This window comes from Heteronotia binoei, chromosome 2 (genome assembly GCF_032191835.1).
Source record: "Heteronotia binoei isolate CCM8104 ecotype False Entrance Well chromosome 2, APGP_CSIRO_Hbin_v1, whole genome shotgun sequence".
Taxonomy (NCBI): domain Eukaryota; kingdom Metazoa; phylum Chordata; class Lepidosauria; order Squamata; family Gekkonidae; genus Heteronotia; species Heteronotia binoei.
Window position 1 is genome coordinate 94,293,715 of NC_083224.1, and position 18,428 is coordinate 94,312,142.

Below are 18,428 nucleotides of genomic sequence, written 5' to 3' on the forward strand. Positions count from 1 at the left end.
AGCCTGGGAAAACGGAAGAACGGCTGCTGCGATCGGGGCTGGGTGGGAAGGGAAGGGCAAGGAAAAGCTGCTGTGATCCGGGGTGGGAAGGGAAGGGGCGAGGAGAAGCTGCTGGGATCGGGGCTGGGTGGAAACGGCCGCCATTCCCCCTCCCCTTCCCCGCTTTCCGGATTTTTGGCGAGCAGGGGGAGGAGGCTCCAAATCGGGGGTCCCCTGCCCAGGCGGGGGATTTGGAAAGCCTAAATGGAGCTTACATGCCGTTGAAGGTGACTGATTGACTGAGATAATGGCACTGATTCAGCGGATGCTAGTTTGCAAGATTTGAAGTCTTCTTCCCTCCTAAGGGGCCTTTCTTCACATAAGTGGAGGGCTTGTTTAGGGCTGCATTTGATTAAAAAGAGTCCTAAACTGTGATTTTAAATTTTGGTATTATGTATTTTTATGTACTCTATTTTACTTATTTTATTTATATTCTAAGCTGTCTTAAACTCCATAAGGAATAGAGGCGGCTAATAAACATTTTAATTAGATAAATAAGTGATTATTCAACAGAAGGAATTAAAGGAGGAAACACTTAAGCTTGGAGAAAGGCTTCAGACTTTGCTGAGTAGGGTATCTGAATTCACTTCAGTACTATTTTTTTTTTCACTTGAAAATCCAGCGTTGGAGTGTCTCTTAGTGTACAGGAACAGAGGTAATCTAACCAGCACATTGGTCTTTGCTCAGGGTTGTTGCCACCAATGTGCCTCATTTCTAGGTAGAGAAAGTTAATAGGCAAACTTAGACATGAGCCTAGTGATGGTAATTTTCTTCTTTCTTAGGATAAGAAAGGAAAACCCTTATATTAGGATTTCCAGCTTTACCATCTCTTAATGAATATTACCCAAGAAAGTAATAGAACAAAGCAGGAGTCAAGTAGTACCTTTAAGACCAACAAAGTTTTATTCAGATTGCAAGCTTTCGTGTGCCCATCTGGATCTTATCTCCAAGAAAGTAATCTATAACCAAGTGCATTGAGGCCTTTATTTCTTTAGGCAAGAGATTCTCAGTCCCTAAAGGCAATACTTTTACTCTAAAGAAAGAATAATCAGGGAAAACAGGATTTACATTCAGAGACATATTGTTATATTTTCTGATTTACAAATATACTGATACAATTTTAGAGGTGCATGGCTTAGGGCTGATATGTGGAGTTGATTTTTACAATCACGTGCTTGAATCATACCTTTTCTTCTTCAGAGAAGTACAACTCTTAGGTACACTGTTTAAAATAGGATGCTTGCTATCATGAAGGACTTATTTGGACCCTATATTGCAATCCCTGGAGGGTAAATCTGATGAAGGTGAGTTTACTAGCCTCGAATAAGGCTGAAACCATTGGAGCAGTGGCTAACTTCCTTTACTGTGCTTACAGGAGAAGTCTGTTTAGAATGTTAAATTAACCAACTTTTTCCTTGCTTCCTTGATTTGCTACTGTTCTGTGGCTGTGACTTGCCATGTGAAAAGTGTTTTTGGCATTTATAGTCCCTCTGAACTGGAGAGCTTTTTGACACCATTGAGTTGTACCACATGTAAAGATTCAGTGAAAGCTGTCTTATGTCAATCTTTTAGAACCAGATAATTTTGTATGTGAAAGGTTTTTAGTAGTCACTGCTATATATTGCAAATTGTAGCCAGTTTATCTCCGGCATAACTAGTTGTCAGTAGTATTCTGATATAAGTCGGATGAAGTATACTTTCATAGACCTGTGAAATAATCCTTTGGGACTAGTGTCATAGGTTGATAATTATTCTCTGTGGTTGTGCCTGTACTAAAAGGATTAGTGTTCTCATTTTCCTGGGTGGTGTACATTCTTCCATGGGGAAGGGTAAAGTGCTTGTCTGCTGCTGCTACAAAAGAAAAGGAAATTAGTATATTTCAAACAAGCTATCAGTACTGATGTGATGTCAATTTTTGCTGATCACCTCTTGATGGGGTTAGAACTGGTATCAAAAAGGTGAGTTGTGATAGCTTTGATATCCAATCTTAGTTTCTGTTTACGGTGCAGTACATTAGTGGTTTCTTCACCTCTTTAGGACTTTCTGGTTCTTTGCTTCAGACCTGCATTTCATTGATACCAGATAGCCTTTTCTTTTGAGGATGGAACCAGTTGCCCTTTGGAGTGCATTAGTCCTGCAGCAGATGAATGACACAATTATTCTCTATCTCTCATGCTCTGAATTGTGGAAACTGTGTGTTTGGGCACATCATTAAATTTCTGAGCAAGCATGGTGGTTGTAAACCTCTGAAGGGAGAGATTCTTGTGGCATTTTAATTTGTTGGGGAGGGGAGTGCTCAGTAACAGGTGGTATTTAGAAACTAATTAATATTTGTGAATAACAATGTGCTACTACTGCTAAGAAAACAAATCAGTCTCCATCTGAATATTTATGATGCTGATTTTTCAGGGCTTCTGGAATTGCACAGTTTTTCTCCAGCTGCCATTGCATGTTCTCTTGTCGTAACATCCTGCATAAAGGTAAAGTTCCATTGACAGTGTGTAGCCAGGTTGCTGGGAGTGAGTCAACAGAACAGCAGTGTATTATTCTTTGAATTGTGTGTTCTTGATAGTTGGGTATTAATGGGCCACTGAGTCCTAGACATGTTAAATATTCTTTGCTGTAACAGTGAGCCATGCAATTTAGTCTGTGATTTCATCATATTAAGAGCCAGTCCATGCACACAGATGATGCTATGTCTGAAGTGAAAACAGGTGTTAAAGGTTGTTTGGTCTTACCATTTTGTAAGGAAGCATTTTACAGTAGATCAAACTTTCTTAATGTAATTATCATAATACGTTCATTTGAAATGCTCCCTGTGGCTTATGTTTGAGGGAACTCAAAGAGGAGAATCTACTTTATTTCTTAGTGGGATAGAGTTTTGTATTTTTTGCATGTTCACAATTGCCCTTTGAAAGGGATAATAGGTTTTTAACCTTAAAGAATCTTAGATATGTAGTCTTCATGTTTGTAGAACATTTGCTACAAGGTCCATTACATAGTTCAGGGGTATCAAACTTAAGGGCCACAACTGGCCTGCCCAGGCTTTAATCAGGCCTGCGGCTCTTTTGTCCCCCCACCCGTCTTCACTCTTTGAAGCTCCTGAAGTTCCCAGCTCCTTCTGCCTTGGCTCTGCCTGCTTCAGCAGAAAGCTCTTCTTGACTTGCAAAGCCGCAAAGAAAATGTGGAAAGATTTTTCTTTTTTAAACATATGTAACTTCTTTTATCTACCCCATATATTACTTTCTACCCACCCCTCCCCCCATTACTTGACCCCCCACTGGTGTTATTTACTTAAAATACTAATATTTAAAGGTACCCTTAACTATTAAAACAAAAACTTATATTCTTCTTTCTAAAACTTAATCATTATCAAAAATTGTCCAATGTCCTTTTATTTGTCACTCTTTTTTAACATATCTTCTAAACTTTTTCCACTCCGTCTTAAAAACTTCTAAATCATAGTCTCTTAATATTCTTGTTAATTTGTCCATTTCACTCCATGTCATAACTTTTATAATCCAATCCCATTTCTCTGGTATTTTTTTCTTGCTTCCACAACTGCGCATATAATGTCCTAGCAGCGGAAAGCAAGTACCAAATTACAGTTCTATCTTCTTTTGGAAATTTTTCCATTTGTAATCCCAACAGAAAAGTCTCTGCAACTTTCTTAAATTCATATCCCAAGATCTTAGAAATTTCTTGCTGAATCATCTGACAATACTTTTTTGCCCTTTCACAAGTCCACCACATATGGTAGAAAGAACCTTCGTGTTTTTTACATTTCCAACATCTACCATATAGATGGTACACGACATTTCCAACGTCGTATACCATCTATACATCATTTTGAAACAGTTAACCTTTAATACTATGACACGTCGAAAGCTTAATAGAATTCTTCCACAAGTGTTCCATCTGTATTTCTTTATTTACATTAATTGCCCATTTAATCATTTGAGATTTTACTACTTCATCTTCCATAGACCAGTTTAACAATAATTTATATATTTTTGAAATTAATTTTTCATTATCTCCAAGCAGAACTTTTTACATTTCTGTTTGTTCTTTTCTTATTCCTTCAGTTTTGATATCATTATCCACCAAATTAATTGCAGCTTCAATTTCTATTTTTTCAATTGGATCATTCAAAACTTTTTGCATATTTTCTGTTAAGGGTTCTATTTTTATCTTTTGTAGATATGCATCCATCTATTCTTTCTTTATTTTGACACCTTTAAACAACTTGGCATAATACTTTATAAATTCTCTTTTTATTCCCTCTTGGCTAACCACCTCTCTTCCATCTACCACAATTTTATTAATAATTTTATTTTCTCTCTTTTTCTTCAGTTGCCAAGCCAAATACTTTCCAGGTTTATTTGCTCCCTCAAAAGATTTCTGCTGCAGTCTTTTCAAATTCCATTCCAATTCTTTATTTAACAAATGTCTCATTTGCATTTGTAATATTGTAATTTCCCTTATAATTTTCTTTTTCCCTGGCCTTTTTCTCAACTCCCCTTCTTTTTTCTTTATTTCATTTTGAATGCCCAACAACTGTTTTTCTTTTGCTCTCTTATCTTTATTATTCAAGGTTATCAATATTCCTCTCATTACTGCTTTATAAGCATCCCAGACATCTGAAATTCTATGTCCTCTTTGTCATTCATTTGAAAGAAAGTTTTAGTTTCATTTTCTAGGTATGTCACTATTTCTTTATTCTGTAGTAAATCTTCATTCAATCTCCATCTTCTCAGATTCTTAGACAATTTTGTAATCCACATTATTGGGTTATGGTCAGCCCCAATTTTAGGTAAAATCTCTATTTTCCTTGTTATAAGACCTAAATCTTTAGTGCCTCACAACATGTCAATTCTAGAAAAAGTTTTATGTCTTGCTGAAAAAAAGGTATAGTCCCGCACTTCAGGGTTAAATTTCCTCCATAAGTCCTCCAATTTTTTTTTTACCAATTCACAAAAAGACTTTGGCAATTTTCCTTCTTTGTTATTATTTCCCCCCCCCCTCCGACCTATCCAGAGAGTTCTTAATTGTTCTATTAAAGTCTCCCATTATCAAAACTTGGTCATAAGTCAGTTCATCAATTGTTGTATAATGTCTTTTAAAAAAGCATCCTTTGCACCATTAGGTGCATAAGGTCCCAATAACAACGGGTTTTTTTTGCATTTAATATTATTTCTACTGCTACAAATCTTCAATCTTTTATCTTTAAACACTAATTTTGGCTCCAATTCTTGTTTAATATAAAAAATCACTCCCCTTTTCTTCTGTTCAGCCAATGAAAAAAATTCTAACCCAAATTGTTTATTCTATAAAAATTTGTAATCCTTTTGTTTAATATGCACTTCTTGTAAACAAACTATATTACAATTTTGCTTTTTAATCCGATGAAACGTTGCCCTTCTTTTTTTGTGGTGAATTTAGTCCATTTACATTCCAAGACAATAATTTGTAATCTATCATGGTGCAAATTCTTTATGTTCTTCATAAAATCTATGCAGTTTCTGTGCATTTGTAACTGTGATTCTTTTCCCTGAAGTTCCCTGAAGTTCAAAGCTCAAACCTTCAGGTATTATCCTAAACCTCATTTCATTGTCCCGTAATTTTTCTGTCAGTTTTTATTTGTTCTTCTATCGTTTATCACTTGCCTTGGCGACTCCTTCATAATTCTTACTCTGCTGCCTCCCATTATCAATGTCTTTTCAAAGTTTTTATTCATGATCTTTCCCACCATTTCTTTTTATTCATGATCTTTCCCACCATTTCTTTTGTCATGTATCTTATGACAACATCTCTTGGTAAATTATTTTTCTTGGCATAGAGTGAGTTCACTCTATACACTCTATACATATAGTCATACATATTTTTAGTCTCCTCAGGATCTTCCTCTAAAAATTCTGCAATTATTTTTATTATATATTTTTCAAGTCACCATCTTCCTTTTCAGGTACTCCTCTCAGACGTATCTGAGTCTCCATCAATTTGCAGTCATGGATTGTCACTTTTTCTTGCGTTTTCATGTACTTTCATTCTCCCTTCTACCTCCTGCACTTTCTTAGATGTTTCCTCTGTTTCCTTTCTGAGATCTTCCATATCTTTTTAAATCTCTTCAATAATTTCTTTTTTTGATGCAGTTATCATCTCTCTCATGCCTTTCATCATTCTGGCCTCCATTGCCTCTAATTGATCCTGCATTTTCTCCAATGAAGTAGCCCTTGACATTTAAAAACACCAAAAATTTTGATCTCACCAATTTCAAATTTACCTATCAGAGTCAAAAGATTAGAGTTTGCTTTTTTAACAAGCCTAATTTCACCGTCCTCAGAGCTTCCCAGGCTGAGATATTAATTTTAAATTTTTTAAACCCTTCAAAATGGTGGTCACGACTTTTTGCTTCTCTCTGCAACTTTTTTTCCTTTTTCTTTTAAAGCCTTCTAAAGTCCATTACAAATAATACGTCCAATAGTATTTATCTTCTTGTCATCATCTCAATTAATTCCAACAATTTTTAATGTCCCGAACACTTTAAAAACATTATTTTAATTTTGACCTCCTAACAATGGTCGCCGATGTTTCTCAACAGTATTATAGTCCTAGAGTAGGCTTTTCATCCACTACTTCCTGCTTTACTTGCCACCAAATCTTGTTTTCACTGGTAAAGAGATCTCACGATGCTTGACGTACTTCCTGTGTTGATTGTATATGCTGCAGGTCTGTCACGATGGTGCTCTTTTTTCAAAACCACAAATAGACCAAACAATAAATTCCTTTCCACTTTTTAGCACTGTCCTTTAAATTTACAAAGTCCAAATTTCACCTCTTCCTCCCTTCTTCTTCCAAGCTTTCTAGATTTCCATTTCCCACCTTCTGAATTTATTCTGTTTAACTGTAAATAGTCCCTGAATGAAAGATAGTAATCTGTACCTTTTCTGCCAATTATCCAGATCCACACCAGTCTTGTGTAGCTTTAGATGTTTAGCAAAGTCCAAGAAGGTTAGGATTCTGTTGAGCTTATCTCAAATAAATGACTCTGAGAACTTCTGCAGATGATGAAAATGCAACTCTTCTCCGGAGACCCCTCAAAGCCTGAAAGGAGCCCCCCCCCCCACGGGACTCCCTTTTAGCCAAGGTAAATCTCCTCAAAGTTTCCTGTGCATATCTTGGACTAATCTCTAACTGAGAAAAGCAGGCAGTAGGCATTAATTTGCCTGCCACTACCCTGAACAGAAGAAGAATGTATGCTTGGCAATCCACCAGTGAAAACCGCTTAAATCCTTTAATTATTTGATCTCTTCAGCACTCCAGATTTATTTCCTAGAAATTTTCTGTTCTTGGTTTGTGGACTAATTGCAAACCATGATTTACCAGTGTGGATATCACATCAAAACATGGTTAAGCTTTATAAACTATGAATTGTGGAGATGTCTGAACTGAAGACAATGCATAGTGCTCAATTTTAAAGGGTTCTTTAGAAAGCTGAAGAGGTAACATTTTCAGCTCTGAAGTTTGTTATATTCATGAACAGGAAGGTCAGCAAGGAAGGAAAATTAGAATTAAAACAAACACTTAAGCTGCATGTCTTGTAAAATTTTCAGTGTGGATATCCTAATTTAATTGCCTAAGCATCTTCATAATTTTAAAAATAAAGATAGGAATGTATCTTTGTATATAAGGTGTACTATCAAGTCACAATAGACTCATGGTGATTCTGTGAAGTTCCACCTCATGGGATTTTCATGGCAAGAGAGCAGAAGAGGTAGTTTGCCACTGCCTTCCTTTACATGACAACTCTAGTCTTGCTTGGTGGTTCCCATTCAAGTACTAACTATAGCAGGGGTGGCCAAACTTGCTTAATGTAAGAGCCACATAGAATAAATGTCAGATGCTTAAGAGCTGCAAGACATGAACAAATACTACACACACGTCTGTATTAAAACTCTTAATACTTTCTTTGCACAGAAAGATAAAATATATATGTATGCACCTTATAACACAACCGTACTAGGAGACTTTCTTTTTTAAAAAAAGCTGGAAATAACAGTCCCAATAAGACCATCATAGAGAAAGCTTAGAAAATTATTTTTTGACACCAGTGGGAGAAGGAAACATACATGTACCATATAAATCACTGACCACCATCTGCATCATTATGTATCTCTATTTGCCTTAACACCATGGTTAGTAAATACAGCTCCTACAAGAGCCATCACTCTTCGCCCAGTTCTGCCATTGTTGTTGCTTACCTAGCTAAGGACTACCACTGGTGCTCTCATGTTCCTCTCCTCAGTCATTGCTCTCATTCTCATTCCTCTTCTTGGTGGTGGCTGCATTCGTACTGCCCCTTCTGTCCAGCAGGAAGGGTGGGAATCCCCAGTGCATGCCAAGCTGGACTGGAGAGCTCAGCCAGTAGGTTCCCTCCCCTGTGTGCTCACTTTTCTCCCTCAGCTCTTGTGCTGTCTTTCCCCACTCTAGGTCTGCAGGTGACCTCTGTGATGGAGGAGCAGAGCTTACAAGCTTGCCTACTTTCCCCTTCTTCTTCACTTCACACACAGTAGAAATAGTTGCAGAAATAGTTGCCTACCTATGGGTCAGTGCTTAGAGGCTGACTGAGGTCTTGATACTATGCACGCTTACTTGAGAGTAAGCCTGCATGTGAAAGAGCCACATTCAGCTCCTGAGCCACAGTTTGGCCATCTGTGAACCTATAGCTCACCCTGCTTAGCTTCATTTTTTTCATATCCTTTTTCAAAAGGCATGCTTTGCTTGGAGTTGGGATTCAGTTTCAGTGTTGTCACCAATGAAGCTTGGAGTGAAAGGCCTAGCTAAAAAGAAAAATCGTTTGAATAAACACTTGCCTACTTCCTGAGTTATCATTAAGGACATTCCTATTTGCTGTACACTGTTCATTATTATGAATTTCATTAGTAATGATGTCAGCAATTTGAAGCTGCAGAAGACATTTTCATTGCTAAGTAAAATTTCTTTTTGGCAAGCTGCATTTCCCCCCTCCCCCCACCCCAAAAAATTCTGCAGCTGAGCAGAAGAGAGGTAGATGAAGCAAGAGCTTTACCATTGGCTTGGTTGTGCCACCTGTCACCTGGCTTCCTCTCTTACTGGATCACCAGCCAGTCATTCTGAGGCCCTTTCCATCAGCCTGCTGGGCCTGTTTAATACCAGTTAGACACTCTCGACAGCAGCAGAAAGAAGAGGGACAGTGTGGTCCTTTCCAAAGTCCTGCTTTCACCAACTTGTATTTAATAGTTGTTTATTAGTGGATTTGGTTTTTTCTTTTAAAAGTGAAAAGTGAAGATATAAATTTATAATAATCTCTTTGTTATAGTAACTCCCACCTTGGAAGTCTTTAGAAGCCATTGGAAAATTTAGTATGGATGATATCAGGTCAAGGGTCTGGGTTACAACCGTAAGTGTTGTCAGTGATCTGTGCTATGTGGTGTTAACTAGCTGAAGTTGTACTAGCTGCTGAACTGTGGCCTTTGGCTGTATTATTGTTGTAGTTATGACCCTCTATTTATGTATTATGTTTATGAGGTATTTTAAATTTGTTGTGTTCAATTGGATATGTTTTATTTATTGTTATTGCAATGTTTTAATGTTGTAAGCCGCCCTGAGCCCCCCTTGCAGGATAGTTTTAGAGACAGTGCAGGATAGTCTTAGGGAAGGGAAAAGCTATACATAGTCAGACTTATAGGTTGGACTTCGGAAAGACAAACTTCAATAAACTTAGAACTATGCCGGGTAAAATCCCATGATCAGAAATACTTAGGAAGAAGGGGATTCAAGAGGGGTGGGAGTTTCTTAAAAGCGAAATACTGAAAGCGTAATCACAGATGATTCCTATGAGAAGAAAAAATGAAAAAAAGACTAAAGAAGCCGATTGGCTCCATAAACAACTCTCTAAAGACTTGAGAAATAAAAAAGACTCCTTTAGGAATTGGAAGGAGGGCCTTATAACCAAGGATGAACATCACCAGTGCTTGTAGAGAAAAAGTTAGGAAAGCTAAAGCTCAGTATGAGCTTAGACTGGCCAAAGATGGTAAAAACAACAAAAAAAGGGCTATTTTCTTTTGTTCAGAGTAAGAAAAAGAGCAAGGACATGGTAGGCCCGTTGGGAGGGCAGGAAAGTGAAATTGTAACAGGTAATGAAGAGAGAGGAGAACTGCTCAATTCCTACTTTTCCTCAGTCTTCTTTTCTGAGGAAACAGTGCTCAACGCAGCAAAAACAGAACATATAAGGAGGGTATGAAGGTCCAACCTAGGATCAGCATAGGGCTAGTACATAAACACCTAATTTCTTTAAATGAAACTAAGTCCTCAGGGCCAGATGAACTGCACCCAAGGGTTTTTAAAAGAGCTTGCAGATGTAATTTCTGAGCCTCTGGCTATTATTTTTGAGAATTCTTGGAGAACAGGAGAGGTGTCGGAAGATTGGAGGCAGGCGAAAGTTGTCCCCATGTTCAAGAAAGGGGAAAAGGGGGATCCGGGTAACTACCGACCTGTCAGCTTGACATCTATTATCCCTGGAAAACTTTTAGAACAAATCATCAAACAGTCAGTCATGGAACATTTAGAAAGGATGGATGTGATTAGTAAGAGCCAGCATGGGATTCTCAAGAACAAGTCATGTCAGACTGAAGTGATCTCTTTTTTTGAGCAAATGACTACCTTGCTGGATTAGGGGAGTGCTGTATCTTGATTTCAGTAAGGCTTTTGATAAGGTTCCACATACTATCCTTGTTGACAAGTTGGTAAAATGTGGTTTGGATCCTGTTACCGTTAGATGGATCTGTAACTGGTTGACAGATCGCACCCAAAGAGTGCTTGTGAATGGTTCCTCATCCTCTTGGAGAGGAGTGACAAATGCTTCAAGGATCTGTCCTGGGACCTGTTTTGTTCAACATCTTTATCAGTGATCTGGATGAAGGAATAGAGGGAGTGCTTATTAAATTTGCAGATGATACTAAATTGGGAGGGGTTGCAAACACAGAAGAAGACAGAAACAGGATACAGGATGACCTTGACAGGCTGGAAAACTGGGCTAAAATCAATAAAATGAATTTTAACAGGGCTAAACGTAAAGTTCTGCATTTAGGTAGGAAAAATCCAATGCACGGTTATAGGATGGGAGAGACTTGTCTTAGCAGTAGTATGTGTGAAAAGGATCTAGGGGTCTTAGCGGATCATATGCTGAACATGAGTCAACAGTATGATGCGGTGGCTAAAAAGGCAAATGCAATTTTGGGTTGTATCAACAGAAGTATAGTGTCCAGATCGCGTGATGTGATGGTATGGCTTTACTCTGCTCTGGTAAGACCTCACCTGGAGTATTGTGTTTAGTTTTGGGCACCGCATTTTAAGATGGATATAGACAAGCTAGAACGGGTCCAAAGGAGGGCGACGAAGATGGTGAAGGGTCTGGAGACCAAGTTTTATGAGGAAAGGTTGAAGGAGCTGGGGATGTTTAGCCTGGAGCAGAGGCGGCTGAGAGATGATATGATCACCATCTTTAAGTACTTGAAGGGCTGTCATACAGAGGATGTGTGGAATTGTTTTCCATCGTCCCAGAAGCTAGGACCAGAACCAATGGGTTGAAATTAAATCAAACAAGTTTTCGGTTCAAAATTAGGAAGAACTTCCTGACCATTAGAGCGATTCCTCAGTGGAACAGGCTTTCTCGGGAGGTGGTGGGTTCTCCTTCCTTGGAGGTTTTTAAACAGAGACTAGATGGCCATCTGACAGCAATGAGGATCCTGTGAATTTAGGGGGGGGGGGTGTTTGTGAGTTTCCTGCATTGTGCAGGGGGTTGGACTAGATGACCCCCAGAGGTCCCTTCCAACTCTATGATTCTATGATTCTATATCCTGCATTTCCATGTGGCATAATTAAAACATTACGATTTAAACATTAAAACATTACTATTTAAAAACAAATAAAATGCAGCGCATCCTGGACAGCTCTAAAGATGGTGTTCCCCTCACCTGCACAAGAAGCCTGTTCCACAAAGCAGGAGCTACAACAGAAAAGGAAAAGGTTCTGGTTAGCTTCAGGTGTGAACACTCTAAGTGTGGGAACAGCCAATAGGTGGCAGCCTGAGGGAAATCTGCTGGGAGGCAAAGGGATGTGCCTGGAGTGCTTTTGGAGCAAAGCAAAGTGAGATTAACTGCTCTATTCTTCTATCATTTCTTTCCTCCTAACTGCCCCCCTCTGTTTAGACAGCAAACCAGTGGTGGTACAGTGATAACAAAATAGAAAAAACAACTGCACCTGAAAACAGAACTGTTAAAAAACATGATATTTCTATAAAATATACACCACAAATACAAAAATTGCAAAGCACAATTCAAACAAATACTTCCAAAGGTCCAGTGTCTCTTAAAGCAACAAGAAGTTCTTTCTGTATGACTCCTCAAAGTTTTCTTAAAAGTCCCAAAAGATCCAAAGTTCAATCCATAAAGAGTCAATATCCAGAGTTCGGCTAGTGTGTCACAGCTTGCTTTGCCAGGATTTCTCCAGCAGAGCAAAGCCTCTATTTCCCCCATTGGCTGAGGGTCCTCTCTTGAGGAGGAGTGGGGGGGGGAGGGGGAGCTTGCTTTGATACTGATCACAATATTAAAAAGATAAAGGTAGTCCCTGTGCAAGCATCAGTCGTTTCCGACTCTGGGGTGACATCACATCATGACGTTTTCACGGCAGACTTTTATATGGGGTGGTTTGCCATTGCCTTCCCCAGTCATCTACCTCAGAAGGATGGAAGGCTGAGTCAACCTCGAGCCGGCTGTCTGAACCCAGCGTCTGCCAGGATCGAACTCAGGTTGTGAGCAGAGCTTAGGACTGCAGTACTGCCGTTTTACCACTCTGTGCTATGGGGCTCTTAGATCACACTATTGCAAGAGTGCTAAGTTTTTACACAAGTTTTATTAAAAAGCAATCTTTAATTGCTTTTGTTTATGCCCTTTATATAAGAGCCCCATGGCACAGAGTGGTAAAGCTGCAGTACTGCAGTTGGAGCCCTCTGCTCACGACCTGAGTTCAATCCCAGAGGAAGCTGGTTCAGGTAGCCGGCTCCAGGTTGACTCAGCCTTCCATCCTTCCGAGGTCGGTAAAATAAGTCCCCAACTTGCTGGGGAGAAAGTGTAGATGACTGGGGAAGGATATGTAGTCCTCTGTTCTGGCTGAATGTCATCTGTTGCATTAGCTCCATTTTCAGAACAATTAGGTGTTCTTCACTGCAATGTTCACCAGAAGCTACTACCAGCTAAACTGTCCAGAATGAAATCAGAGACAAGTCAGCAGTCTTTGCAATGGAACAACCTTCCCAGGTGACATTGGACCTGTTGGAAATGACTCTGCTATCACTGCATAATCTGTCAATTCACTTTTATTCACTGCATACTACCTCAGTTCAATTCAGGCATGTAGAGTCTGTTGTATCAGGAGGTGAATTGGAAATGGAGGCCCCAGCAGCTATTCCAAAACCACCACCACTGACCTTATCGTTGATTGTTCCTGGGTTCTAAGGCATCAGTGTTCTTGACAACTAAACCTTCACCAGCTTATAGAATGTACAGTGCCTTCATATTGCTCTATACATAGAGCATCATCTACAGCCTCGTCCTACATCATATAGATTGATCTCCAGCATATGGATTTTCAAATTGAGTCTCTGATTCCGATGAAGTCTGCTGTACTAGATCCAAAGCTTGATCAGACTTCACATCTGATCCATTGCATGATACTGTTGGTCTCCCAGTGAGGACTGGAGACTGTATGCTGAACAGATGATCCACATAGCAAAGACATTAGAATTAGAAGATGTGGTATGTTTAGATCCATGGTGATTTCCCAGGGGCCTTCTAAGTCCTTCAGGTTTCTTGGGCATCTTCTAGGACCTTTGTGTTACCAGAATTGCTGGCATTTCCTCTTTTTATGGGAAAATTAGCAGAGATAGACCTACATAGAGCTATTTTGGAGCAGTCTCTCACCAAGTGTATATGACGGTCAGGTTTCTGAAAGAAGACTCCAGATTGAAACCATTTACTTAGAAAAATATATAGATAATACAATCACATTTTAAGCAATCAAAATACACAATCAAGAGACTAGAAAATAAGGAGTTAAGAATAAGATTTTGAGGGGTAGTTACAGAGGTGATATTATCTTTTCCAGATGTGCCGAAGCCCATGCAGAAGTTGATGAAGATAGATGGATCCATGTGGGCAGCTGTGTAAATAGGAGTCAGGTTACACCTTTAAGACCAACTTAGTATTATTCAGAACGTAAGCTTTTGTGTGCTCTAAGCACACTTCATCAGACAAGGAATCCGGTACAGTGAGCAGAGCCACATATAGCTGGTAGGCAGTGGCTCAGAATGCAAAATGGTACAAATTTAAGATCCAATGACAGAATAGTGAAATTATCTGGTAGGCAGTGGTTTAGAATGCAAAATGGTACAAATATGTGGCTTTGCTCACTGTACCGGATTCCTCGTCTGATGAAGCGTGCTTACAGCACACGAAAGCTTATGTTCTGAATAAAACTAAGTTAGTCTTAAAGGTGCAACTTGATGAAGATAGGTACATGCATGGCCAGCGTGTCACATCAAAGAGGTCCATCACTTAGAGTAACAGGGGTGCAACCTGCCTGGGTGCCCACAGATTGCACAATGGGGCAAAGTTTCCTCTCTTGTTTTATAGTATTTGGAGGGGTCATGCTCCCTCTTGGAATATGATTGAGTTAATGATCATTAACGGGCTTTTCTTGGGGGCCTTGAATATGTTCCCAGTTTGAAACAAAAGGTGGGAATGATTGGTCTTGATGGGTGTCGGGAAAGGCCATAATTATTTTGATAGCTGAGATCAGTTTTATCTTGGTACTCTGGAGAGGAGGCAGGAAGGGTTTCTGTGATAGGTTTGCACATTTGCATAAGGTGACACAAAAGGTGCTTGGGTAGGATATTTGGAGGCAGGATAGTATTAGACAGATGCTGCCAGCCAGCTTTCAAAATGTAGACACTATACCTGATAGAACTCATTATTATTGACATTCCATTGCAGGGTGGGGAGGAAGGAGACTGAAGTTAGCATTGAGGGTGCCAGTTTGCAACCTTAGACAGAAAAAGTGTTGCCAAGTCTACCTTGGCTACAGTGGGGGAGTCCTCTCTTACATGCAAAGCACGCCCGGTGTGATGTCATCACCAGGAAGTGCTCTAGGATTCAGTTTAAAAACTCTATATTACTATAGAGTTTTTAGCCCTAATGCTCTAGCATCTAGAACTTCCAGTGACGTCATCCTGCCAGACATGTTGCATGATGACTGAGCTCTTTGGGGCAGGATCCCCCCAGTGACCTGCTCCGTGCTGGTGGGTGGGGGGTCCCCAAGTCAGGGGATACCTTGCCCCCAGCAGTGGTTTGGCAGTCCTAGACAGAAACCATTTGAGAGAACTTTGGCTGGCTTTTGGCCCAAGCAGAGAGTGTTAGTCTGTTTTTTTAGGACCTCTGGTTCAGGTCAAAATATGGGAACCCGATTTCTTGTTGGGGCACTTCCATTAGTCAGGCAGTGCCTCTTGGCTACACTTGAAATAAAAATTAATACTTGATCTGAAAAATTAATATACAAAGTCCAACTGGAGCATTATGGTTTTCTGTTTACCCACCCCAAACTCTATCGTATTGGATGGTTTGCAATCTAAGTAGAGATTGGGCACACACTCTGCTCTATCTGATGTGGAAGTGCAAAGAGATGCAAGTTTACTCCTCCTTGGCTTCACCATATCTAATGTTCCTTTGGGGAAAAGGTTTCATACTATTGACCTCTTCCCTGAGGATAAGAAAGGCCTTGCTTTCCGGTTATAAGGTGTTGAACTCTCAGAACAAATAAGGCTAATACTGCAAAATCATTCAGGATCTAAGAATTATATGATAAATTTTGCCAGGAGCAGGTGCTGTTTCAGAAGATTTTAAAAAACCCTAAATCTGGGGAGAGCTCTGTGCAAAAGTGGTGTGATCAAGTGTGGTCAAAGGAGTGTTACCTGAAGAAGGCATGAATAAGAGAGCAGGTGTTCAAGACTTTATGTTTCACAGAAGCATTTGTACAGTGGGATTGGCAAAGAGGATTGGAATCCTCTTTAATAGCTAGATGAAGGCTTATTTCAACTAAATCCAGCTTTGTTTTGATTTGTTGCACTTGTGATGCCTCACACAGATTGATGAATAGCTATGTTTTAGCATGAAAATGCAGATGAAAATCTGTTTGAATGTAGCACCTTATTTCTGAGAAGTGCAATAAAATCTTGCGTTTATATAGTGGCTTCATATACAAGTTTAACTGGTTTTGGTTCCTGAGCATGCTAGCAATTTAATTTATGAAATTCTATATAAAAAGAGGATCCCTGCCAGTTTATTGTACTGTGTAGCCAAGGATGAAAGGGGGGGGGGGGGTAAATCAGAGAGATTGGAAGGTCCTGACATTTTTTGGGCAAGAGCAATAATTCGCTAACTCATTATCTGATAATAGTTAAATAACTGTAGTCATGAGCACTCTGCTGATGTCACACAGTGTTTCTTGGGGGCCCAAGCAATGCCCTTGAACAGGGAAGTGTTTAGCACGCATTTGGGAAATGGTCTGGAAGTTCAGTTAGCAGTGTGTCACTATTGTCTGACATGTTTTCTTTGGATCATGTGTATATTGTTTTTATGCTAGGGAAAGTATTATATGAATGTGTGAGCCACTCGTGGGAAGGGTGGGATATAAATCATGAATGAATGAATGAATGAATGAATGAATGAATGAATAAATAAATAAATAAATAAATTACTTTTCTGTGTGAGGCATAAAGAGCACAGAATCAGGTTTTTCTTGTTTCCAGATGGCTTTTGAAAAAGTCAGTGCTAAGAATGTGGACCAAGGAGAAGGGATGTTTTTGCAACTCTTTTTTTGTTTTGTTTTAAAAGAGCCTGAAGGAGATAGTCTATAGCCCATGCCTGTATAATATGTCTTGAGGGCGGGTTCTTGAGTGGCATGCAGCAGCATCTTTTAAAGTAATTCCTTTCCACTTTGATTAAAAAGGAGCTGTATGATCTGGGTCATAGTTTCTCTGCAGGGGTTTTTCCTTAAGATCATTTCTTCAATAAATCAATTTGATTTGAATAGAAAAAGCACTTTTATTATAAATAATTCCTTCTCTTGAAATGATGATGCAAGCAAGCAAAGGTGGGGCTCCTCTCAAAGTTGCTTTTCAGTCTTGTCAGGCTGGTTATGTCAGAGGGCCAGAGGGAAAGGGTTAGAAACCTGTCCCTGAAGATAAAGTGTAACCTAGATTATTCAATTCAGGCTCATTTTTTGTAATGTTTGGCATCTTTATAACTTTCTGAAGCAGTCTCCTGTTTTAAAATAAAGAAGTCAGTGCATTCCTGTCTTTAAGAGAGATTTAAAAGAATGTCCAGGAATACTGGCTTACAAAGCAAGGACCTGCAAGGGTTTGCTGGGGTGAGGAGAATCTCATTCTACCTCCCTCATTGTTTCCTCTTTCCTTTCCTCGTAAGCCCTCTGTATTTCTTTATTTACTCATTTAGGCTATATGCTGCCTCTTCACAGACCTGCTTAAGGCAACTTAAAAACCATAGCATTAAAACACAAGTAATTAAAAACTCAAGCCATAGCATCTTTCCTGTCCTCCTTCTCTTCTTCTCACCAATCAGTCAGTCTATCTTTATCCACCTCAGTATCTTCAGCTTTCCCTATTTCCTTCCCCCAGTAGACTCTATGTACAGTGGAGAATCCTCAAGGATTTGCAGAGTGCACCTTACTTTCCCTTATTTTTATCCTTCCATGCTCTTTCTTCTTTTCCTCCTCCTGGGAACCCCCATATCATCTCACCATTCCATGCATGTTTTTTTCTTTCCCACCCACCAACCTTTTACCTGCCCCTCCCCCATCTTCAGCTATATTTGTTATTTATTTACTTCATTTTTATGCAGCCTTTCTCTCCAGTGGGGGGCCCCAAAACAGCTTACATCATTCCCCTCTCTTCCATTGTATCATACTACAACCCTATGAGGTAGGTTAGGCAGAACATGCATGACTGGCCCAATGTCACTCAATAAGCTTCTATGGCAGAGGGGAGAGTTGAACCTGGATGTTGCAGATTCTAGTCTGAAATTCTAATTGCTGCAACACATTTGGCTTTTTGTTGGGTGGCTGTTATTGAACAGGAGCAAACAGCCAGGCCTGGATGAGTCATGGAAGTAGCTTGGTAGCAAGTTTCCTGGTAGTTTCAGCTTGACCTGGCCCCTCAAAAGCCATTGTTGCCTTTTTAAAGGCCCTGCATTTCCTCTGCCTTGAACTGAAAAGAATCA

The 18,428-nt window shown here is 39.5% G+C and overlaps 1 protein-coding gene across 14 annotated transcripts in view; it reads left to right on the top strand.

Annotated features, from left to right (window-relative positions):
• The window catches only part of PTPRF (protein tyrosine phosphatase receptor type F), a 915,542-nt gene that overhangs the window by 256,540 nt on the left and 640,574 nt on the right, over window positions 1-18,428 (top strand). The window lies entirely within an intron of this gene.